Source organism: Ailuropoda melanoleuca, chromosome 15, assembly GCF_002007445.2.
Source record: "Ailuropoda melanoleuca isolate Jingjing chromosome 15, ASM200744v2, whole genome shotgun sequence".
Lineage (NCBI taxonomy): Eukaryota > Metazoa > Chordata > Mammalia > Carnivora > Ursidae > Ailuropoda > Ailuropoda melanoleuca.
In genome coordinates, this window is record NC_048232.1 from 55,948,922 (window position 1) to 55,975,311 (window position 26,390).

Below are 26,390 nucleotides of genomic sequence, written 5' to 3' on the forward strand. Positions count from 1 at the left end.
ATCCCATAGCTTCATTTTCTTTCCTAGACAATAAAATGTAACACTATAGCCACTCTTTTCTTAACATTCTATATCCTGGTCTTGTAAGACACAAGACTCTACGTTTTCTAACTTAGAGGATTTTATTTCCTTCACTCCTAAATATGGGCTTCTGAATGGTGTTATAGAACTGCATTACAATCCTGCAGATTGGAGGCACCCCAATCACCGATTCTCTGATATTTGCTAAACCCAACCACCTCTCAAACTCTTGATTTCAAGTAGATTTGACCAGTGGGCACTCACCTTTCAAAAAATCATTTTAAACACATAAATTTTATATCTCTAGATAAAGCTTTTCTTATCTCCACAAATTCTCTATTGGACTTCACCTCTTATTACTGGTTACCTTCTACATCACTGAAACAATCATGCTACTTGATTGCATTTAAATTGCTGTCCTCTACAACTGTACTTATATCTGTACCTCCCCTCACTGCTTTTTTTCCTCCCCAACCTTGGAAGACTAGGTACATCTTCTGTTATTTAAGGATGTTAACTCCACCTCTAATTTTTGTGATATACTCCTTCAATTCTTTTCAATTCTCTTTTTCAATAACAGCCTAAATTCATTGAGGAGAGAACCATGTTTGAGTCATGGTAAGTATTCAAAAATAAATGTTCAAAAATATTACTGAGGAGGTGGCTGATTTATGTTTGGCACTAATTATGTAATGTCAAAGCAGGATGTGTTTCATAAAATTGCATTTTTCTCAAGATTGTACAGTGAATTAATACTTAATCAGAAATAATCTGCTCCAGGGGCACCTGGGTGGCTCAGTTGTTAAGTGTCTGCCTTCGGCTCAGGGCATGATCCCAGAGTCCTGGGATCAAGCCCCACATCAGGCTCCTCCACTGCGAGCCTGCTTCTTCTTCTCCCACTCCCCCTGCCTGTGTTCCCTCTCTCTCTGGCTGTCTCTCTCTCTGTCAAATAAATAAATAAAATCTTTAAAAAAAAAAAAGAAAAAGAAATAATCTGCTCCAGACACATAATAATGAGGAATAAACCTTAAAAATGGAAAGCCAAAAGGACATGTCTGGGCTTAAAAATAAGATTATTTCCATCTTACTTAATGATAAAATTTTAGAAGCCAGCTATTTAATTTCAAGATAAAGCACCCCTTTTATTTAACTTTGTAATAGAAATTCTAGACAAGTTGATAAAAAAAGAAAAAAATACATAAGAATTACAAAGGAAAAGAAAAAGCTATCATTATTTGGAATATTGTAAATATACATAAAACACGAGAATCTAAGAAAAACAGAGTGAAAATTTTAGTTCAGCAAGATTGTTGAATACAGGGACAAGAAAAAAGATTTCCTATAACAGAGTAAAAACTAATTAAACAATCTATCTCACTTAAACAAAAATCAAACACAAATATCTGTGTGTATGCATGTGCTCACACACATACACAATCTCAAAATACCCAAATGATTTAACAAACAGTTCATAGATAAGGAAGTCTAAAATTCTAATACACACTGAAAAATGCTCAATCTAACTTTTAATCAAAGAAAATAATTAAAATAATGTGACAGTATTAAATAACCAACTTTTAAAAATATTAAAATTCTATTTATAAAAAAGCATTTGTTAAGAATGTGACAAAAATGGACTAATGAACTATTGGTGGAAACATAAATTGATAAAGCCATTTATTAATAATAATTTAGCAATAATGAATAAAGTTAAAACGTACATATTCTTTGACTAAAATCCATTTGAGGAATAATATTTTAATAATGCATAGTTATTCCAGGAGACATGCAAAAAAATGTTTATCACAACATTTATAAGGCAAAAATAAAGTAAATCAACCAAAATCCTTTTTAATGGAAATTTTAAAAATGTTCAATGCGTAAATGGATTAAATAATTGCCACTTATTCATACAATGGAATAGTATATAGCAGCTAAAATGAATGAAACTAGAATCATATTAATACAGAAAAATATTTTAGGATAAAAGAAATTTATAGAATATTAAAAATACAATATTTCTATGAAGATAAAATACTTTACATCTCTACTTTTCTTGCTTAAGTGCATACTCGTATCTGATCAATGAGGACATATGCATGAAAAAGTGAAACATTAATTTCAAGGTAGCAATTAACTCTGGGAAAGAAGAGCTGACAATGGAATGAATTATAAAGAATTAAACAGTTTCCACTGTTTGGAATGTTTGATTTATTAAATAATTTCTGTGGCAGATGGAAAAATATTGTTTTGCTAAAATATTGTTTTTGTAAAACAAAGTATTGTTTTAGTAAAACAGATGGTTTTAATGTTTAAAACATATTGGTTTTAATGTTATTGTCTATTTCATTTATCTTTAAAATATTAAACAATTAAAAAACAAACAATAGCCAAAGTGCCCTTGAGGTAGATTTTATTGTTTGCCAATCTTTACTCTCCTATTCTTCATGGAAAAAATATCCTTCTGATCCAATGGTGTGCCACTTGGTCATTAGATTTGCTTTGGCCCATGGAATATGGACAGAAGTGGCAAGGTGACAATCTTGAATAAAGGTTGTGAGATGTATGGCAAGTTTCTGTGCCCCTTTTGTGTTCCTGTACTTTCCCATGAAAACATCACATCCCAGATGGGGTGCTGCATCATGCTGGTCTTGGAATGAGAGGACACATTGGAGCAGACCTACATCTGACATTGTACTTGGATAAGAGTCAGCATCTAACCCACAGGCACTGACATAAAATGTGAGTGAGAAATAAATCCACAGTTACGTAAGCCACTGAAAGTCTGAAGTTATTGGTTACCGAGCCTTTTTACAGCAAAAGCTGTCAAACAGAGTCCAATATTATTAAAGTATAGAATATTAATGTAAAACATCATAAAATTGCATATTGGTACATAAAACTGCCTGATGTATTCAATATCAGAGGCATGTTCATAAAATATACCAAGTGACCTTGATTTGAAGCTGGTTCAACCCAATTTATAACATGAACACATGCACTATGCAAACTTCTACAATTAATAATCTGCAAAAATTAATCCTATAGTTAACATGTGTAATTCATTCTAAGGAAGAAGTGAATGTGGTTTAAATATTATAAGCTATAATGCATATTTAAGATAAAAAACCAGGAAAAAATAGAATATGATTTTGAAGTTAGTACTGTAAGACTTTTCTCATTTTCGGAACAAACTTTTGAGGCTAATTTTCATCAGCCAAATGCCACCCATATTCTGTCATGTAAGTTCATTTGTAGAGAAAATTGTCCTTGAATTTATAAGAATTCTTACAGAAGTGATTATAGTAAATTTCTAAGCTATCAAGCAAGAGTGTCAACATACAGTTTTTGCTTATTATACCTAGAGCAAAAGAAGAAATTTTGAATTCTCTCTAGTGGAGCTAAGAGCAGGGAAGAAGTAGCAAAAGTGTGGACTATACCCAATCACTGAGTCACAAAACTGCAAAGCTGGGGACCTACCAATCCATTCTATTCCTGGATACTGACAATGTGAAAAGTGTCACCCTGTCCTTAGTAATCATCAGATTTCCTATTCAGAGTAATCCTCCCTCCGAAAGCAATTAAAATGCTAAGTAAAAATTTTTTTTAAAGGTTTTACGCATTTATTTAAAAGAGAGAGAGAGGGTGCATGAGCACGAATGAGGGAGAGGGGGAGTAGCAGAGGGAAAGGGAGAGGGAGAAGCAGACTCCCTGCTGAGTAGGGAGCCCTGGTATCAAGCCCTACACTGATATACTAGGACTCTGCAGGACTCCGGGATCATGGCCTGAGCCAAAGGCAGACACTTAACTGAGCCACCCAGGCACCCAGTAAGTAAGATATTTTTAAGAAATTATTTTAAAAGCATCAAAGAATTAAGGTAATAGTAATTAAGGGACCAAAATCCTAGTATGGAATTGCCCAAAAAGTCAAGCGGAGCTCATAAGCTCACTTTTCCCCTAAAGACATTTGCCAATAATGATGTTATTGTACCAATATTTTCTGATCTTATATGGCATAGAAACAACCCAAAGCCTACGCTTTCCCATGATGGGGAATCTAATAGGAGACCATCTTCATCCCTCTATCAAGAAAGACAAGACTTCAAAAGCTACCCTTAATGTAAGGGTGAATCAAAAGTAAACCTTCCTCCACTCCCCATTTCCAAAAGACTTTAAGTGATTTGGCAATAGCAGATTTGCAAGTATGTAGCATGTGTAATAAATCTGTCTCCGTTGTGACTACAATACTCTATCAATACAAACACAAAAGTGCTGACTACCACTAGGGAAAGACATCTCATCTAATCATCATCATCCTACTATGGTTGTCTAATTTGCATATACATAAAACTGGAGCCAGATGGCTGGGGTACCAGAGCCAAATGTACTTAAATCATATGAAGGATCAATATTTTAGAATTGCCTGATTTAAATAAGGTGAATTTCAGAGCCAGTTGGGTGGGAATAACAAGCATGTGCACTTATAGTTACGACCACGTTAGTATGGTTCGCTAAGTATATAAACCCCAAACCTTCATAGCTCAATGATACCTGTTCCCATCACAAGGATTTCTTCACTTTCTCAAGAGTGGAAGTTCACATCTTTGGGCGCCTGGGTGGCACAGTCATTAAGCATCTGCATTCGGCTCAGGGCGTGATCCTGGCATTCTAAGATCGAGCCCCACATCAGGCTCCTCCGCTAGGAGCCTGCTTCTTCCTCTCACACTCCCCCTGCTGTGTTCCCTCTCTCACTGACTGTCTCTTTGTCAAATAGATAAATAAAATCTTTAAAAAAAAAAAAAGGAAGTTCACATCTTCAACGAGAATCTGAATATCCCTCTGAGAAGAGAACTTGCTAAGAAGCCCATACCACAGTGTTGGGTTTTGGGCAAGGCTCTGGAGTGGGGGAGACAGATTTAGAGAGAGTATTAAGAGAGAGAAAGAAAGTTGGGAGAGAGAGTGCATGCATGCAAGTGAAAGCAAGGAAGAATTTATATCTGCTAGTTAACTACTGGACCATTAGAGATACCCGTCTGGATAAGGTATTTTACCCTTACCCCAATGAAATATATATGTGCACTGATAGGAAGACCTAATTTAAGTGAATGAGATATGCTTATATTGGATAATCTTTTGTTATATAGAATAATTCCATAATAAATATAAATAACTAGAAAAAACTACCTCTGTTTGGTCACACAATATTTTATTAAAGATAGTGGAGTGAATGCGGTACAGTTTATTGGAGATCTTATACACCCCTCCCCCTTGCTCCCGCCGTAACTTTAACAAGCAGTGACAAAAACCATCCCTTAGAAATTGAAACCACATTTAAGCCTTCTCAAATTCACATCACCTAAGTAGTCAAAAAAATATTAAGTAATGAGTTTCAATTGCCCCTAGTAACTTAACAAAAGCAAAAGATACATTTTCTCTGAACGTTTCTAACTTCATCTGCGTCACAGAGAATTCCCACCATTTTCCAAGCAAAGGAAAAGCTCCCAGTCAAAATAAACTGACCATAAAAAGAAACAAACCAGCATGTTCAAGAACCAACTTATACAACAGAATGCAGAAAATGACCCACAATGAGTTGAAATTTTCAAGTCCAGATTATAAATTAACAATGATATTAAAATGTTTAAAGAAATGAAAGATTAACAATTATCTCTAGGGAATAGAAACTACAAAAATAATTATCTAAATCTGTAAAAACAACAAAAATTTCTGAAAGTATAATAAATTTAAGAAAAAGATGAAATCAAATAAAACATGTCTAATCAGAGCTCCAGAAGGAGGGGAGAAAGAGAATGAGTTAGATGCATATATAAAGATATAAAGTCTGAGAACATTCTAAAATTGAAAAAATATAGCAAGTCCAAACAATCCAGTGTAGGATAAACACAAAAGACTTTCACAACTAGATACATCATAGTGAAATTGTGGAAAACCAATGGCAAACAGAGAAAATAAAAAAGAGAGGGGAAAAATATATGCTTCAAAATATTGGTAGTTTGATGGATAGCTCCCTTCTTGATAGCAGAAGCCAGAATGCAGTGGAATGATAACTTAGAAAAGAAATAAAGGATAGACTTAGAAATTCTATCAAGAGAAAACTTATTTTCAAGAATGAAGGCAAAATAAAGACACTTTCAGACAAAACTATGTTAATTCATCACAGGCAAAATTGCACTGAAGTTGACAGATATACTCAATGCAAAAAAAAAAAAAAAGTCCCAAAGGGGTTGGAATGAATGAAAGAAATAAAAGCACAGGAAGTGATAAATATGTGGGAAAATTTAAATAAATACTGAAACAGATAATATAATGTTTAATGAGATTAAATATGTAGAATTATAATACAGTACGGGAATAACTTGTCAAGAGCAGGGTAAATTAAAATAATCTGTGGGTCTTACACTGTCTTGAAAGAAATGATACTGATTAAATTTAGAATATTGAAAGTATACATAATTTCCAAGGTAATCCCTACAGCATTAGATAAGTAAATATTTCACAATTAGTAGCAGGAAGAAAATATAAGACAAAATTAATTGCAAAAAAAGGCCAAAAAGAAGAAAATGAACACTAGAATCAGGATAACAATATGTAAATATAAATCAAATCATATATCAGAAATCACTATAAATATAACCAGCCTAAATTCTCTAGCTAAAGACCAAAGACATTTTAGATTCAATATAAAAGTCAATATAGAAAGTAAAAGAATGGAGATAATTCAATAAAATACTAAAATAATTGAAGTTGTTATACAATTTACTGAGAGAATAAGATGTAAGTGAAGGCATTAACAAAAATGAAGACTTTTATAATAAATAAAAATTCAATTCTTGAGGAAGATATTGCAGTATGAAATTTCTATCCATCTTAATAACAGCTATATGTATCAACATTAATTACTCTTACATATATATATATATAAGGCTGAGCAAAAAAAGTCAGTAAGATAAATCTACACTATGATTCCAGTTATAAATTCTAAAAACAGGCAAAAGTAAATGACTTTTTTAGGGATAAATATATGTGGTAAAGAAAAAAAAATCAGAAAACGAAGTAACACAAAACACAGGGTAGTGCTTTTACTGGGAAGAAAGGGAAGGATATGCAATAAAAGAAGGTTGTCTCAGGAAGTTCTAATTGGATGGCAATATTTTCATTGTTAAATTGAGTGTGGTAACAGAGGTGCTTGCTGTATTATTTTTCTTTAAAGTATGTATGTGTATTTGTATATTTCTCTCTGTATATTTTATATTTCTGTCTTAAGTTTCATATCTTTTAAAATTGTGAAAGAGGATAAATGACATATTTAAGGTAACACAGCTAATAATGATAGCTATAATCTCTGGTTCCTGTTATTTTTTTTTCTTGTACAATATGTCTTACTTAACATCCTTAATAACATCTCTGATTCTCTATATTCTTCAGTGGTCCATGTGTATCAAGATCTAGGATATGTCAAGACATACTTAATAGATTTGAGGGGAAACATATGTAACATTTTTATTTTATCAACTCATTTAGTAGCTCAGATATTCATTCCTAACTATGTAGTTCTGTAGTCTTATATCTTAATTTGTAATTGTCTTGAACAACTGTCATTTTGCCTGACCTAAATCTCTTTTCCCTTTTATTCACAGAATTCTTCTGTACCATTGGCATATTATTCCAGGAGTTTTAGATCAAGTTAACTCCTCTTATTCCTGCTAGAGATGAGCAGACCTATAACCTGGACCTGGTTAATGAGACTACTACTCTTCCCCTAGAAAGAGTGATTGCCTAGGCTAAGGCATGTGATCTTACACAAGCCAATAAAAGCCCACCAGGGTGTTACATTATAATTGTTGGGATATTATCCCTTTATCTAGAATCATGAGCATTGAAGACTATATAAGCATAGAGGGATCAGTGGCTTTTGCCATCTCACTGCTAAAATCAGACTGAGAATGTGGCCCACAGAGAGCACAATGGCATCAGAAAATGGAAAAGAGAAGAAATAGATTTCTTATGACATTACTCTGTCTCCCTGAAGTAAGTAATTTGAGCCAACTGCCTACTTACTTCTTGTTTGCTTATGGAAATTTGAGTTGGTTTCTGCTACCTGTGACCTAAAAGTGTTGACTATGTCAATCTTTACAAAAACCTTAAAATAGGGATTGAAACTTAGAGGCCTAAAGGAGACAGGCAAGCAAATGGGTTAAGCAAGCCAGATAAATAGTTACCACTTTCTTACTCTCTTGTTTCCCAAAAGAATAAAAACATCACCCTTTTAAAAAAAGAATTTGTAAAGTTTTGGGGGGTTTTCTGGGGTTTTTTGCTTTAGCCAAATGCTATAAACAATAGACCACTTGACATTGATGGATTTGGAAGGTTCATCCCCCATCAGAACAGGCAGCTGTCATTAGGTCATTACAGATATTTTTTTTAATTTTTATTTTTACTTTTTGCTATTCAAGCACACAGGCCCAGTGCGGATGTATTTTCTAATTTTTCAAGAGAACATAGATTTTTAAAATTATTTTGGAGAAATTCCCCAATTCTTAAATGTGGCAATTAACTCGTTTGTTTTAAAGACTGTGTGTGCCAAACAAAACATTTCTTCAGATAAGATTCATCTTTGGAGCCAGCAGTTTGGAACATTTCCCTCATGGTAATTACCTCAGAATGATTTTTTTTTCTTCTCAGTATGATCTTTTAGTTTTTTTAGATCGTTCTCTCCTTCTCTTTCCCCCACCCCCCACATCAAAACATTGCCTCTACCCTCCTTGAAGTCAGCTTGACCATGTCTACTTGGTAGTTAGAAAAAAACTCTAACTTAGCTAGTGAATTTAAATACAAAAAATTGTAAGGTAAGTTTTTTCATGCTATAAGGAAAAGATACACTCATGGTTTATATCAACTAATGACTTAATTTCTAGTCCTTTTGATCAAATTAACAAAAACAAGAAGTATTTTTAAACATTAGAGATGTGTTGCTAAATATACAGAAAACATCTTAAAAGATAATCTAGGTAAAAAATATTAATTATATTATGTTTTCAGGCATATTTTGGAAGACACACACACACACACAGATCATAGCTTTTGAAATAAGAAAGCATTGCATTAAATTAAGTTTTATTTAGTCCATAAAGGAAATTGCTTTGTTGCGGAAAATAGATGAAATTCCAACAGGGCATGGATATGTTGATATTCTGTTGGATATTTGACCTTCTTAAATATCATAAAACAGAAAGGAAGACTAGGAGAGAGCTTGGAAATTGTTTTTTCAGGAGAAAAAAGTCTGAGTTTATTTGGTTAAAGAACATTCATAATGGATAAAAGGGATACATGAGCCTATTACTCAAAGAATAATTTGGCAAAAGCATATGACTCTCTTTTTCTCAATAGTATAAAAGATAATTAAAATAAATGTAAATCATTTAATATTGTCCCATTAAGAGTAAAAGCAAAGGACATTATCATTACAGAATTATAAATTGGCTTGGATTGCTAGACATAACCCACCAGCAGAAAAATTTGAGTATATTATGAGGGTTATAATTAGGAACAACCAAGTAAACCAAGAAATTATGATTCATGGAATCTAAAACACTGTTTATGATACAACCTATAAAGTCACAGTAATAACCTCTATTGTGAAGGTGCTAGGATCATACCTCTACACTTATGGTCCATAAAGAATTTTTATCAGTCAGCTATTGCTACATTACAGACCACCTCAAAACTTGGTAGCTTAAAAGGATATCTGTACTTTATTGGTTACGAGTCAGCACAATGGCTGGACATTCTTCTGGTCTTATCTGAGCTTCCTCACGTGTCTGTAGTTAGCTGTGGGACGACATGCAACTGTGCTAATTTTGCCTAGACTCATTCACATATTTGGAATTTGTCTTCTGTTGACTGTGGCAAATCAGCTCCCCTGTTGTCCTCACTCATCTCTTATCCTCCAGCAGGTTTATCCTTATAGCAAAGACCGAAGAATAAGAGGGAGAATAAAAGTGTGCAAAGATTAAGTCTTAGTCCCTGAACTGATACACAGTCACTTCTGCCACAATCTGCTGGCCAGAACAAGTCACAGCCCACATTCAAGGACTAGGGAAATAAACTCCAGCCCATAATGGAAGGAATCACAGTCTTATGGCAAAATGTGTAACTACAGGGCAGGGTTGGAACATTTGTACCACTGTTGTAATCAGTCCACCTAAAGACATCCAGCAGAGATAATGGACATAGAAGACCTTTGAACTTTGTTTAAAAGAGGAAATCCAATTGATAAGCACCTTACATAGGTCCATTGCCCACACACACATGAAATGCACACACTTTCCCCCTCTTATTCCTCTTAAAATTGGTGCCTTCTACTATAGCTCCAAAAGCCAAATGAGAAAAGCTTTAGCTAAAAGCTATTGCAACATCAAAGAGAAAGTAGAGAACAGTGGTAGAATAGTTATGAAAAGTTGCTTCCTATGTGCTGAAGCTATAATAGTGGCACATTGCCCAGGGCAGAAAGCATCCCATGACAAAGAGAGTTCCAGGACATGGCCTCAGGAGGACTTCAGAAATCTAAGTCTTCATCATTACAAGACTGGCTTCAAATACAGAAAATAATGTATCCTTTTTGGGGTACACAATCTTAGCACATATGACTTTATCTTAGACAGTATTACCTGATGGGAAGGGAAATACCAGGTTTCAGAGAGGCAGATTCCACATCAAGCTTTGGGATATTATCCCTTATCTAGATATCTAGTAAAATCTAGTAAATCTAGTAAATCTAGTAAAATCTACATCTAGTAAAATCCCAGACACTATTGAATGTTCAATTTTGAGAGATTCTTTGAATGTTAACATATATTTCATTGAGTATGTTATCTGTGAATAATTGAGTCAAATATCTTCCTAACATTTCAAGATATCATTTATTTACTAAGACTGTAAGAATTATGGAAGTTTGCTTACACTGGTTTTTAAAGTGTTTTGAAATTTACTTAAAAGTTACCTGAAAGAATGCCATTATCATATATCTATTATCCCTACTCTCAAACCTTGGTACCATTTTTATCTCCCTCAACCTACCCTAATTCCCACTTTCTCATAGAATCAATCTTTGTGTCCTGTATGATTATTTCTTTAATTTTGCTCTAATCCATCCTCTATCTCATTGCAAATGTCACAACCCACAATACAATCACATTTTATTTCTCAGCATATTGCCTAAAATAGGATTTATATTTAATCCTTTTCAGTTTACCTGCATAATTTTATCCATGTGAGTGTTCTAAAACACAAATCTGAATAGGTCATTTCACTATTTTGCGTTCTTCCAAGACTCCCAGAAAGCACTAGGAAAAGTAATGATATCATTATGAAGATACCAAAATCTTGTATAGCATATTTCATTCTACCTTTTTTTAATTTAAATTCAATTAGCCAACATATAGTACCTCATTAGTTTCAGATATAATGTTCAATAATTCGTCAGTTGTATATAACACCCAGTGCTTATCACATCACGTGCCCTTCTTAATGCCCATCACCATCTCCCACCCACCTCCCCTTCCACAGCCCTCAGTTTGTTTCCCAGAGTCAAGAGTCTCTCATGGTTTTTCTCCCTCTCTGATTTCTTCCCATTCAGTTTTCCCTCCCTTCCCCTATGATCCTCTTTGCTATTTTTATATTCCACATGAGTGAAACCATGATAATTGTCTTTCTCTGACTTATTTCACTTAACATAATACCCTCCAGTTCCATACATATCTATGTAAATAGTAGGTATTCATCCTTTCTAATGGCTGAGTAATATTCCATCTTGTGTATAAACCACATCTTCATTATCCTTTCATCTGTTGAAGGACATCTCAGCTCCTTCCACAGTTTGGCTATTGTGGACATTGCTGCTATGAACATTGGGGTGCAGGTGCCCCTTCTGTAATTTTGGTGTAAATATCCAGTAATGCAATTGCTGGGTCATAGGGTAGCTCTATCTTTAACGTCTTGAGGAAACTTCATACTGTTTTCCAGAGTGGCTGTACCAGCTTGCATTCCCACCAACAGTGTAAGAGAGCTCCCCTTTCTCCTCATCCTCACCAACATTTGTTGTTTCCTGTATTGTTAATTTTAGCCATTCTAACTGGTGTGGAGTGGTATCTCATTATGATTTTGATTTGTTTTTCCCNCCTTCATACTGTTTTCCAGAGTGGCTGTACCAGCTTGCATTCCCACCAACAGTGTAAGAGGGCTCCCCTTTCTCCTCATCCTCACCAACATTTGTTGTTTCCCGTATTGTTAATTTTAGCCATTCTAACTGGTGTGGAGTGGTATCTCATTATGATTTTGATTTGTTTTTCCCTGATGACAAGTGATGTGGAACATTTTTTCATGTGTCTGTTGACCATTTGTGTGTCTTCTTTGGAGAAACGTCTGTTCATGTCTTCTGTACATTTCTTGACTGGATTATTTGTTTTTTGGGGTGTTGGGTTTGAGACGTTCTTTATAGATCCTGGATACCAGTCCTTTATCTGATAAGATGTTTGCAAATATCTTCTCCCATTCTGTCCCTTGTCTTTTGTTTTTGTCGACTGTTTCCTTTGCTGTGCAAAAGCTTTTTATCTTGATGAAGTCCCAAGAGTTCATTTTTGCTTTTGTTTCCCTTGCCTTTAGAGGTGGGTCTTGCAAGAAGTTACTGCAGCTGAAGTTGAAGAGGTTGCTGCCTGGGTTCTCCTCCAGGATTTTGATGGATTTCTGTCTCAGTCTACTTCTGTTATTTCACTTCTTTCTGCTNAGTTACTGCAGCTGAAGTTGAAGAGGTTGCCGCCTGGGTTCTCCTCCAGGATTTTGATGGATTTCTGTCTCAGTCTACTTCTGTTATTTCACTTCTTTCTGCTTTCTCTCTATTCTTCTTCTGGATTTAAAACCTTATAGATCTTTAAAATTTGTAGAATTTTATACATATATCCAGCATTCCCTATGCTGCAAATAACCTCTGCTTTTTTTCTAATTAATTATATCCTCCTGGTTTCGTTTTCAGAGTCACTTCTTCAAAGAACCTTTCCTTAACTCAGTCTACATTAGGATAGGTCTTCTGCTTGTATGTCTCTCGTGTTACTTACTACCCTATATGGCTCTCGCAGTCACAGAATGACTATATATTGTTTGAGGAAATGTTTCTTGTGTTTGGTGTGTGTGTGGTTTTAATAAATATTTATAAAACGGTTGTCAGTTACCCAACAGAAGCCATAGACAGAATCCAAGATGTCCCTTATCCTGTATTTTACTCTCAAAAATTCAATCGTAGGGGCGCCTGGGTGGCACAGCGGTTAAGCGTCTGCCTTCAGCTCAGGGTGTGATCCCAGTGTTATGGGATCGAGCCCCATGTCAGGCTCCTCCGCTATGAGCCTGCTTCTTCCTCTCCCACTCCCCCTGCTTGTGTTCCCTCTCTCGCTGGCTGTCTCTATCTCTGTCAAATAAATAAAATCTTTGAAAAAAAATTCAATCGTAAATATCTTAATTAAATGTTATTCTAAGAATATTCAGGTTCCAAAGTCTAGAAACTAAAAAATGGATGGTTCTGGGGCACCTGGGTAGTTCAGTCAGTTAAGCGCCTGCCTTCAGCTCAGGTCATGATCTCAGGTTCTTGGGATCAAGCCCCAAGTCTGGGTTCCCTGCTCAGCGGGGAGCCTGCTTCTCCCCTCTCCCTCTGTCCTTCCTCCCCACCTCTGCTCATGCTCTTTTGCTCTTTCTCAAATAAAAAAAAATTAAAAATGGATGGTTCTAAGGGAATGCAACATAATTCTGAGTTTAGTAAAGTGACAGAATCAAGAAGTTGGAGGAAACCCAAATTCATCTAGTACAATCCCATCTACTACAACAACAACTTTAGTAATGGTTACATTATCTATTCTGAGTGTGTTCTCAGTTGTGTTTTATAAAGAACCATTTAGAGAGTTGTTCAATATGTCTGTCTTTACTAGAAAATTATCCTTCTACTGTTTAAGTAATGGGTATTATTTTTAGGGCTTGGTATTTTTTTTACCTTCACTATAAACAAGACTAAAACCAAAGTGTCTTGAACGAGCTTATGCTGTCTATTTAACAGATTGCCAAAATGTCTTAAAAATAAACTTTATTAATAGAAAAGGCATGATTAGCCATTTGAATGTGATAGAAATAAAATGAAACCATAAAAGAAGTAAAATAGCTACTTTTATTATATATTTGACATTATAAAACTCATTTCTGTTTACTACTTATGTTAGAATATTATGAATCGAATCATAGCCTTAAACCATATAACATTACAATGATTTCCAGAGTAATTCAATCATAGACTAAGGGCAAATGATAGCCACTCAACTTTTAATCACTTTAGAAACCCGTAAACACAGATGGTACTGAAATATAAAATAGTAGTGCCTATAAAATAATAACAGCTTTTTCTATCATTAAAGTAACTTCCATTCACAGTCTTAGGAGATATTTTAATAGAAATTAATTTATTGTGATTAACATACAGACTATAACTCTGAACTTGGAATTTTATTTTTTTCCCAGTGCAGACTTTATAATTCCTAGCAACTTATTTTTAGGAAAGGTTATTAACCTATTTACATATATATAGAGAGAGAGATTTTTTTAATTGCCATTCACATACTTTTACTCTTCCTCTCATATCTCAACTATATGCCCCACTCTCTCATAGAATACCATGTCCTTGTCTTCTAATCTCTCCTGTGTACCTCCATTTTCTTAAGTGATTATGGGAAATGCCATGTGGGGGAATTGGTGCATTCTCCAAATAAAGAAGTTCTCAAAAGTCAAACTGGCTCACCTTCTCCCGAGTAACTTCACATGATGAAGAAGCATTTCTGTTGGAGATTTTGCAGCACACCCTGTGTACTAGATACAGTCCATACAAAAAGCAACATACTATTCTTGAGTAGTGATAAGGATTACAGAATGTGTGTGGTCAGAAGAGTTGCAAAGGTGAAGTATAGGCACCCCATACAATATTTGAGCACAGTCAGTAAGTGTTGGAATTATTTGCTGTCATATATCTCTGTAAAACAATCTCACACAAGACACACTTGGTTCAGGACGCCTGGGTGGCTCAGCTGGTTAAGCGTCTGCTGTTGGCTCAGGTCATGATCCCAGGGTCCCTGGTTCAAGCCCTGCATCAGGCTCCCTGAGCCTGCTTCTTCCTCTCCCTCCGCTGCTCCTTCTACTTGTGTACACACACTCTCTCTCTCTCTCTCTCTCTTTCTAATTAAAAAAAAAAGACAGACACACTTGGTTTGTGGCTACATTTGCTGGTAGCAGAAAATTCTGTTTAAAATTGGCTTAAGCAATAAGGAAATGTATAAAATCAAATAAAAAAGATAAAAGAGGTCAGTTGATGGAGCTCTAGGCAGGGTCTTTTGTTACACTGTTTCCACTACTCAGCGCTCCTCCTGGTCCCGTACCTTGTGTGTTGTCATTTTATCTGGTTGAAAGTGAGGTGGCCACAGAACTTCCAAGCTTAACATCTTTGTCAGTGTCAATCTGAGGAAAATGTAGCATCTTTTTCACCTCTCCATTTCAGAAGCATGTAAACCTTTCTCAGAAGCTTCTAAATGTCTCCTTGGTTCTCATTAGTCAGTGTATCATGTGTCCAACTTGGTTAGGTCAGGTGTCAATTATTGATAATAAAATAGTCATGACAGGATGGGCTTAGACCAATCACTGGGGATAAAATGGGTATTAGGAAATTAAGCAAAAACATGGGATATTGACATATATTTAGTAATTCAGTGAGCCAGTGTAGGAGAACAGACTTCAAAGGCAAGGAGTTTGCCTTTGTTGCTTATAATTTTTTAAATTTATTTTTATTTTTAATTTTATTGAAATTCCAGTTAGTTAACATACAGTATTATATTAGTTTCAGGTATACAATATAGTAATTCAACACTTCCATACATCACCCTGTGCTCATCAGGACAAAGGTACCCCTTAATCCTATCACCTATTTAACCCATCCCCCCCAACCTCTCCTCTGGTACCCATCAGTTAAGAGTCCATTTCTTGGTTTGTCTCTCTCTTTTTTTCCATTTGCTCATTTGTTTTGTTTCTTAAATTCCACATATGAGTGAAATCGTTGTCTTTCTCTGACTTATTTGGCTTAGCATTATATGCTCTAGCTCTATCCATGTCATTGTAAATAGCAGATTTCATTATTTTTATGGCTGAATAATATTCCAGTGTGTGTGTGTGTGTGTATGGCACACCTTCTTTATCCATTCATCCATTGATGGACACCTGGGCTGCTTCCATATCTTGGCAATTATAAATAATGCTTCTAGGTGTTACTTATCATTGAATGTTTATTGTGGGACCTATGTTTTGTTTTTCTAAATGATTAAGAAAATGGATACTGCAAAAGAACTGCATTTTTCTTCAGTATCTAAGTATATAACCAATTACCATGTGGGAGGAAAGAAAACAGTTTTTCACATTCCGTATTCGAGATTTAGCCTTTCAGATATTTCCCAAAAGCAATGTTATTTAGGGTAAGTGTAGATCTCTCTTTGTAAAGATAAAATGACTAAATGAAGGAGTACATAAAAGTATGGGTGCGTTTTATATTTCTGTTGATCTAGGTTAGGAAGGCGTGACCTCAAAGTCATGAAAGTGAGAGAGGAGAAAACATGATGACCAAGGGTGGGCTGGATACTCTTTATCAATGATGTCAGTACCCTCTCTGAAGTTTTATTCAAATGCCAGATGATTTTGGACTGTTCCTTTTTTAAATTACAAATGTCTGTTGGCAAGCTCAAGTGTTATTTATACCTTCAAGTGCATATTGTGTTCTTGATTATATTCCTTTTGTCCTACTAAGAAGTCTATATTTACACCCTACCTGGTTTTCTGAGGCTTGCTGTCCTCACTATTGAAAGTTAAATTATTTCCTTGGTCACTGAAAGCTTTTCTTATATAATGCCGAAATAATCACACCATTGCCTTGATTGCTACCCATGCCTCTTGTGTATCTGTTTCTTCAATGCTTCTAGGCACACTGACTCTAATGCACTATATCTCAAGAACAAGATCTGTGTAATATATTTCTTTGTATCTATCATGATCCTTGTTAAATTGTCTTCCTCTTTAACCATACTCAGTGAATAATTTTAAAATGTACATAGGAAGAGATAATTGCTGAAAAATTTATTCAATATTACACCTATTGGTGTAGTGGTCTGGCTTTGAAGTGAAACAGAGCAGGCGTCATATCCTAAATTCCCACTTAAAATCTACTTAACTAAAAACAAGTTAATCTCTTCAAGTATCAGTTCCAGAGACACAAAATTGTCACAATTAGTACCTAATGATGGATACATAGCAATAGAATTGTATGGCAACCAAATTAGGCAATAAATAAATTTGGAATGTGCTTGACATATAGGATACACTCAATATAACATATGACTTATGTAAATTTTAAGGAGTAAAAGCTTGATTAAAAGGTCTTTGAAAGTAATTTTACTATTACAATATGGACAACTCTTTTCTGTAATAAAAGTATGTTTTTTAAAAGATTTTGAGAGAGAGAGCACACAAGTGGGGGTTAGGGGTAGAGGGAGAAGAAGACTCCCCACTGAGCAGGGACCACCTCCCCCTCCAAAACACAGGGCTTGATCCCAAGACCCTGAGAGATAATGATCTGAGCTGAAGGTAGCCACTTAACTGACTGAGCCATGCAGGCACTCCTATATAGGTTTCTTAACCAGAGAAATGTATAAATTCCAAGAAGTCATCTAAATTGATAGTATATGGGGTATTTTACCCTTCATGTCTGCTCTGCACTCTATTAAACTCTACTCTATGAGGCAGATTTGTAAGAACCAAATTAGCAAGTTCCCATGTGTTTTAAATTCAGGTTGGAATTAGCCAATAGGAAACCCTAATAGGAGAACAAAGGAAGACAGAACAAAGTAGCCAGGTTATTTTCCCCTGTATCCTTCCCTGCAAGGAGACTTGAGCTGGTGATTTCCTTTGGCTGAAGGTACACACTAATTCTATAAAATTATTTCTTTTTGGGTCTCTGTAACCACCACCTCACCCATTTTCCATCGCAACTAGGAGTGTTAAGAGGTTTGATGCTACTAAGCCCAGAAGTAACCCTCATGGTTCTACTACATGTACAATTTTGTAAATATTCCCTTTGTTAACAAACTGTCTTCAAATGCAAGTACATATTGATTTGTATATATTATGATAAAGGATGCTATCTAAATGTCAAAGTACTCAATAATCAACTGCTACAATAAACTTCAGAAGCTTAAGACATTATAGGGACTGAAAAAAAGTCTAAGAAACTTCCTGGAAAGTGTGATACACAAATGTAAAGATCCATATAGACAGGATGACATGCCTGTTTACTTCTTTGTTCTAACCATCACACAAATGCCACATTCAGTCTTCCATTTATTAGGGAGATGGCAGAAGGGTAAAAAATTGAGCCCCCGATTTCAAGATAAATTCCTAAAAAAGTGCAATGATGGGAAGGTTTTCTTTTGGCTAATTTCTGTTTTCAAACTTATGGTTTCCTTTAAAAAAAACAAAACAAAACAAAACAAAACAAAACAAAACAAAACAAGACACCTCCCTCCTACTAATTTATACAGCAGCTCTCCTCTTTCCCTCCTTCAAGTAGTCACTCATACAGGCTTAGTGAAGACATTTACTGCATTTCATTATTCTCAATCTGCAGTCTCACTCCAATCTCCCATAAATTCCCTTCTTGAAGGGAATTTTGTCAAGTACAACAGTCTTTCCAATACTCATTATTGTATTCTTTTCTATGATGTGATACCATTGCTCAAACCCAACCGCTTTTGCTTCTCATCTGGTTATCATCCTCTTCTTGTCTTCCTACCTGTGGACATTCCCTTGATGTCCCTTCTGGAACATTTTCAATTCATTCCTGTTCTTTCATCCTGAGAGAGTTTATTCTCTGCTCAAGGCCAGCATTGCAGGTGACTTCTGTATAGTTAAATTCACTTGTTACTGACTTATTCAGAACTGCAACAATGAATCTTGTTTTATACTCCAATTACGCACTTCAATTTTGAGTTGGGTGTGTTGCCATAGCTTCCAATTTCCTGTTCAATATCAATGTAATATTTGTTTTTTTCTGATTAGAGTGACTGAATTATGTGACTTTGCTATTAAATAGGTTTCCCTTTATCTGCCTCTTTCTTTCCATTCCCTGTGACAATCACTTTCATCTCACTGGGATTAAAACAGTAACCTCTTTACAGATCTGCTTGTCTTCAGTCTCTTCTTACTCCACTTCTATAACATATGGCCACTTGATTGTCTTTCAAAAACACTGATTTTATTGAAGTATGCCTCTATATACAAACATGCCCTCAGGATAAAATTTGATCTCTCAAGTGTGGCTTTCAAAGTCTTTCCCTCCTCAAACTCTCCCCACCATCCCCACTCCTCCCACCACCTTATCTAATCATTGTTGCATACAAATATTGTATAGTCATTTTATTTTCCTTTTGGTTTCATCATCTTTGTTCAGTTCTGGAGACTATTTCTTATATAACTGCTCTATATACTACAATATCACTGTTTGCCATCTAATAATTTTAAATTATACTTTCTCAAGATTAAGAAATAAATGATGCAGCCATAAAGTTTACTTCTATGAAGATAAATGGATTATTTAATAAGAAAATGCTCATAGTTCATTGGTAATCTTTTAAATTACAAAATGTAAATCATACACAGATATAATACATATGTTATATTGATATAGATTTATAAACCTAAATGTAGAGCTTTCCTTTTTTTTTTTAAACAATTTTGGAGTTTTCTGGAAAAAACAACAATACTAGTTATATAATGATAAAAAATAGGTGCAGGATTGGTAAAAACATTAAAAATATACTTGTCAGACTTTAGATGTATTAGAATATTTCTGGTATACAAATTTTTTGAAAGTTTTTATAAATTTTTATTATTATATATTTATTAGATTTTCCNCACAGATATAATACATATGTTATATTGATATAGATTTATAAACCTAAATGTAGAGCTTTCCTTTTTTTTTTTAAACAATTTTGGAGTTTTCTGGAAAAAACAACAATACTAGTTATATAATGATAAAAAATAGGTGCAGGATTGGTAAAAACATTAAAAATATACTTGTCAGACTTTAGATGTATTAGAATATTTCTGGTATACAAATTTTTTGAAAGTTTTTATAAATTTTTATTATTATATATTTATTAGATTTTCCCAATATACATATTAATGAGTCCCAGCTCTGTGGTTTCCATCCTGAAGTTTCATCCTGGTGCTATAATCAAAATCTGGCTTCAAGGTAGGTATTATGTGGAATATTAGAAAAGGTTTTCTGCACTCCGCTATAAACTCTCCAGGCTATTATATCGGCATTTTTGAGGAAGCACTGTTTAAAATTTTTCTGCAAATGGTCTCTGGGTCTCTTATTACTAACCCTTCAATTGATCATCAAATGTCTAGTTACAAAAGAAGGAATCAAAGCTGATTTTTCCCTTCAGTGGTTACTTTGATACTTGAAATTAAAAAAGCCTGTTGTTACACCTTCATTAGATCTTCAAAAAAAAAATCTTCATTTTGTTTAACAAAAAGAGTGACTGAAAAGCAGGCCTTAAGGACTGTACAATTTAGTCATATGAGCAAATTCTCATTATCCACACTCCAGGGTAAGACTTAGCTCAAAGAGGAAGCAGGATGAGGAAGACAAGATAAAACCTCTGAATCTGATCACTAAAAGATGTTTATTGAATACATGTTATATATTCAGCATGAGATCTTTTCCTCCTACTTATTCTGAAAGGAGCATTTTTCATGCTATTTGGTTTCTTTGAAAGTATTGTTGAGCCAATTTATAGTCCTACAAGAACAGGTAACAGTGCCAATCTCATCCTGAGTAATGCTATGTTCCAAAGTGTGTTCTTGATAACTGCATATTATACTTCTAGCCCTTCTTTCTCTTTCACACTGAGAGTCATATTTCAAAGAATCAGGATATCTCAAAGCCCCCTCAGATTTAGNTAACAGTGCCAATCTCATCCTGAGTAATGCTATGTTCCAAAGTGTGTTCTTGATAACTGCATATTATACTTCCAGCCCTTCTTTCTCTTTCACACTGAGAGTCATATTTCAAAGTATCAGGATATCTCAAAGCCCCCTCAGATTTAGAAAAAACCTAAACTGAACTCATTACCTTCCCCAAATTTTGTGCTTTTTCCTGTTTTCTATCTCCATGAATGAGGTCAAAACAGTCTATTTCTCCAAGCTTAAAGCTTCAATGTCAACCATAAACATGGCCTCTCCCATTTCTTCCCACACAATCAATCGAGTACTATTAATTTTATATGATAATTGTCTTTCAAATATTTTTTCCAGCTAATGTTACTGTTTTATATTTGCCTTTTGATAAACTCCCACATCCCAAGTGGTTCCTTTCTACCCCCAACAATCTTTTATGCAGTTATAAAAATTATCTTCATAAAAAAATGAAAAGACATTTTAAAAGTCAGTCTCTTGCTTAGTATAGTTCTCTCTTTCCAATGATTATTATGAAAAGTCAAATTCCTAAACATGACAAACTCTCTGCAATCACACTTTTCAAATCAGATATCTCATCTACCTATCTTACTCCTATTATGCAAGTCAAAACTCTCTCAAAGAACCCCTAAGACGAATCTCTAGCCAAAAGCCAGCACCAATTGCAGCTTACATGAGTAAGTGATTTTGAACACCCCAGCCCTGGTCAGGCCACCAGATGAGAGCAGTGCAGGGAGTATCACATGGAGCGAACAAGACTAGTGCAGCTAAGCCCAGTCAACCTCAGAGAATTGACCAAAATAAATGAAGTTGTTTAGTGACACGCCAATAAATAGATTACTAAAATAGTTAATCCACAAAGGTTTCATTAGCTATGCATTTATATATAATGCATTTATGTTCAACCCAAGCAGGCTTCTAATTCATGAGTAGTTCTCACTTCATTCAAAATTCCACCCCTCAACATCTGCTTATTTTACATTTTTCCATTTCCAAACATCTGTATAGTTTACATTTAGAATAAAAAGAATGTTTTCTAATCTCTTTGTATTAGAATCTTGAAACCTAGATTTTAAACTTGTATCATGCAGAACTAGATTGGTTTTGTTAAAGGAAGCAAGTTTTCCAAGTCTTCTCTTGCCAAATATTTATTGCTTTATTTATTAAAAAAAGACAAATTAATGTAAACAAATAAAAACAGCAAATATTAATGCTGAGTCCAAAGAATATATATTCTACACAAGGATGAAGACAAGTGAATTAATGATTGTGGTAGTATTAATCCTATTGAGCTACATACATGGGGTTGCTATAGCAGTAAAGTAGACAAGTACTAAAGTCCTAAAGAAAGGGGTAGTAATAGGAATGATTTCCTATGAAGAGGAAACTGTTTTAGTCTGCAGGTAAAGGAAGAGAGAGCCAGGAGGGAAAATGAGAATATGTATATTTCCTGACAGAATAATTAACATATAAAACTTAATGATCCAATCTATGAAAATTTTAAATATGCTTGAATATGTGCATGGTGGATATTCGGCCATGAGAAGAGTCAGAAATGTAAATGGGGCAAGGTGACAAGATGTATTTCCTCGGGAAGAGTTTCAACTGCATCTTGCAGGTGATGAGGACAGGAAAAATTTTAATTATTGGTGTTATCAGGTTTCTATTTTACAAAGATCTCACTGAAAACAAATTAGGAAATGGGTATAATGGTAGTAAAGATGGAGGTTGGTATAACAGCTAAGGAAATAATGCAGTAAAGCAGGTTAAAATGCACATATATTTAAACCTAAACAGTGACATTGGGCATGCAAATAAAGAAACATATGTATGACAGGTTTTGGGAGATAGAATATAAAGGGCTTGGTGACCGGAACTGTGAGTGAGAAGTTAACAAGGTCTCCTAAGTTTTCCAGGCATTCTCAAGAAATCAAATTTAGAAGCAACCACAGTATAAATGGAAATTGATGAGTTTGAAGTGCCTATGGGATATCTGGTAGAGATTTTAAATAGAATAAATAAGATTCCTATTATCCTTGATTTTTTGACCCTTTTTCATTTCATTATTAAAAAAATTAGCATTTACTATATACCAGTTGAAGTGTTCTGTTTGGGTTAAAAATGTTATAGATCAGTAGGAGAAGAAAGGGAAGAAGAAGTGAGGGGTAAACAGAAAGCAGAATGAACCATGAGAGACTGTGGACCCTAGGAAACAAATTGAGGGCTTCAGAGGGGAGACAGGTGGGGGAATGGGATAGGCTGGTGATGGTTATTAAGGAGGGCATGTATTGCATGGTGCACTGGGTGTTATACACAAGTAATGAATCATGGAACTTTACATCAAAAACTAGGAATGTACTGTATGGTGGCTAACATAATAAATATTAAAAATATATAAATATTAAAAAATATTATACACTAATTTTTGCCCTACGGGAATTGTGTCCCTAATCTCTTCTCTACCACCATATTTTAACATTAGAAAAAATTTAATTAGCCATAAATTGTACTTTCTCTTTCCGAGTGATTTCTTGATAAAAGGAATACAAACTGTTGCATAAAATTGCATGTAACTGTTGGATACATGCAATTGAGGCATGTATTCAAATGTATTGCATTAGGTGGCAGGGAGAAAAGGCATGCCTGCCTCATAAATAGAAAGCATCTATCCAAAATTCTACCTCTTTCTTATGGGCTATGTTGTGTCCCCCATCACCTCCACCAAATTCATACGCTTAGGTTCTAACCCCCAGTATCTTAGACAATGATTTCATTTAAGCATACACCTTTTAAAGAGATAATTAGGGTTAAATGAGGTCAGATGGATGAGCTTTAATTCAATCTGACTTGTGTCCTTATAAAAAGTTGAAAGAGATACTAGGGATGTCCTCACACAGGGAAAAGGCCATATAAAGGTGGAGAAGGCAATTATCTGCAAGCCAGAGTGGCCTCAGAAGAAACTAAACCTGCCAACACCTTGATCTTGAGCTTCCAGTATCCAGAACTGTGTTAAGCAACCTGCTCTGTGGTATTTTGTTATGGCAGCCCTAGCAAAGTGATACCCCTCTTCTCATTTGGAGGAAATAATTGAAAAAACACTTTTGATGTTCTATCCATCATTACCCCCCAGGAAATATATTTTTTTAAGATTTTATTTATTTATCAGAGAGAGAAAGAGTGAGCATACACAAGCAAGGGGAGCAGCAGGCAGGGGGAGTAGCAGGTGGAGGGAGAAGTGGGCTCTCTGCTGAGCAAGGAGACAGACCCAGAACAAAAATATGGAACGCTTCACAAATTTGTGTGTCATCCTTGCACAGGGGCTATGATAATCTCTGTATCGTTCCAATGTTAGTATACATGCTGCCAAAGCAAGCACCCCCCTTGCCCAGGAAATAAATTGATGAATTTGTTCTCACTTTCTGTATACTCATCATTCTGTGTATTACTAGCAGGCCATATCACTAGTCAAAGCCATGTTCACGCATTCTGTGTTCTCTCTCCTCCTTCCCCCATCCCCATAAAAATACTTATCCCTTAAGGAAGTTTGGTCATACTTGTTTCATGCAGCTGCTCATAAAAATGACTCAAGCCTGTCTTCCATATACATTTATTCTTTCTCATTTGGGCCTCTTACCTGAACTGTTTTCCCTGATACCAGCAGGTATCAGGAAACTCTGCACTTGGAATATTGGGTATTGGGAATTTGCTTGGTGATTAATAAAAGTATTATCTTATTTGCTTATTGACTCAAATTTGGAGGAAGAGGAATAAGAAGTAGGGTTTCGGGTTCAATAACTTACCTCAACACTCTAAAAAGAAATACCCTATTTCTTATTAATGCTATCTTCTAAAGAAGGCCTACTGTAAAGATACAGCATCTATTTTCCAGGTACTCATGCATAAGGAAAACTGCATGGCTAGATAGAACTTGGGGTATCTTTAAAACATATAACTGAGAAGTGCTTAAAATTGGGTTTTATTGAAATGTCGAGATGATTTTTTAGTATGGCCAGTTACCTGATTGTTTTATTTATTTACCAGAAAATTTTATTGTCAAACTAAGGACCATACTTTTAAAAACTAAGTCATAAATTATCTGGTATGGTCCTCAAAAGTAGGCTCTAAAATTACAGATGATTATACTGGAATTTCCATAGATCAAGAAATTGTTTTTTATTTATTTACTCAATATACTATATTTGTATGGTTAGAGAATTAAACCTGAAGGACTTTATTGCATTTAAGAATAACCGTAAGTATCATAAAATTAGCAACAAGAAACATGACATTAGCAAGTTCTTGAGTTCCTGAATTTAAAATATTGTATTTTAATGACCTATGGGGGTATATTTTAGAGTACCTAAAGTATAGTAAGCTTAGCTACTCCTACTTAATATAATGGACTTTACTAGAGCAAGGAAGGAAAGGTATATTTACTGATAAGTACTTCATTTGAATACAAAAAGTATTCATTTTGAGAATGATACTTATTTTTTTCTTTTTTTTAGGTAAATGCATTTTATTGCTTTTTAAAATGGAAAATGGATCACATGGATATCCAGTGAAAAATTAGTGGATTGTACACACACATATAATTCCATTCCTTGCTGCAACCCTAATAAATAACAGTAAAGAATTTGTAAAAACTTATAAGCCCATTAGGAGTATTATACATAAGATATAATGGCAGAAATGAAGCAAATAAACCAGAGACTGGAACAACATGGTATAAGGAACCTAGAAAAAGTTAAGTTGTGCTATAAAACACACGTGCTAGATTGACAAAACATTTTTAAAAATACCAAGTTTGGGCCAGGGTTTGGAGAAACTGGCATTCATTCATATATTGTTTGTGAAAGTGTGTGTTTATACAAACCCTATGGAAAATGGTTTAATCCCTCCACTAATTCTGAACTTATGCATATTTTATGACCCAGAAATGTTATCCTTATTTGTATTTAACACAAATGTGTCCCTATATGCACATACGATATTTACAAGAATGTTCATAATGCTGTTATTCATTATTGCTCTCACCTTGAAACAATCAACTTCCATCAACAGCTGAATGGATAAAATGAGGTGTATTTTATATAAAAGACTATGACACATAATGAAAATGAATCAACCACATCGTACAACATGCATTAATCTCAAGTACAATATTGGCTAAAAGAAGTCAGACACTCAAAAGATACTGTTTAATAACATTTATATGAAGTTCAAAACAAAATTCGTTTATGGAC

General features: G+C 34.6%; 1 non-coding gene across 1 annotated transcript; it reads right to left on the bottom strand.

Moving 5' to 3' along the window:
* Nucleotides 1–24,416: 24,416 nt before the first annotated feature.
* LOC117796547 lies at nt 24,417–24,520 on the bottom strand. The gene has a single exon (XR_004621099.1). It is a non-coding gene; the product is annotated as a U6 spliceosomal RNA (small nuclear RNA).
* Nucleotides 24,521–26,390: the final 1,870 nt, after the last annotated feature.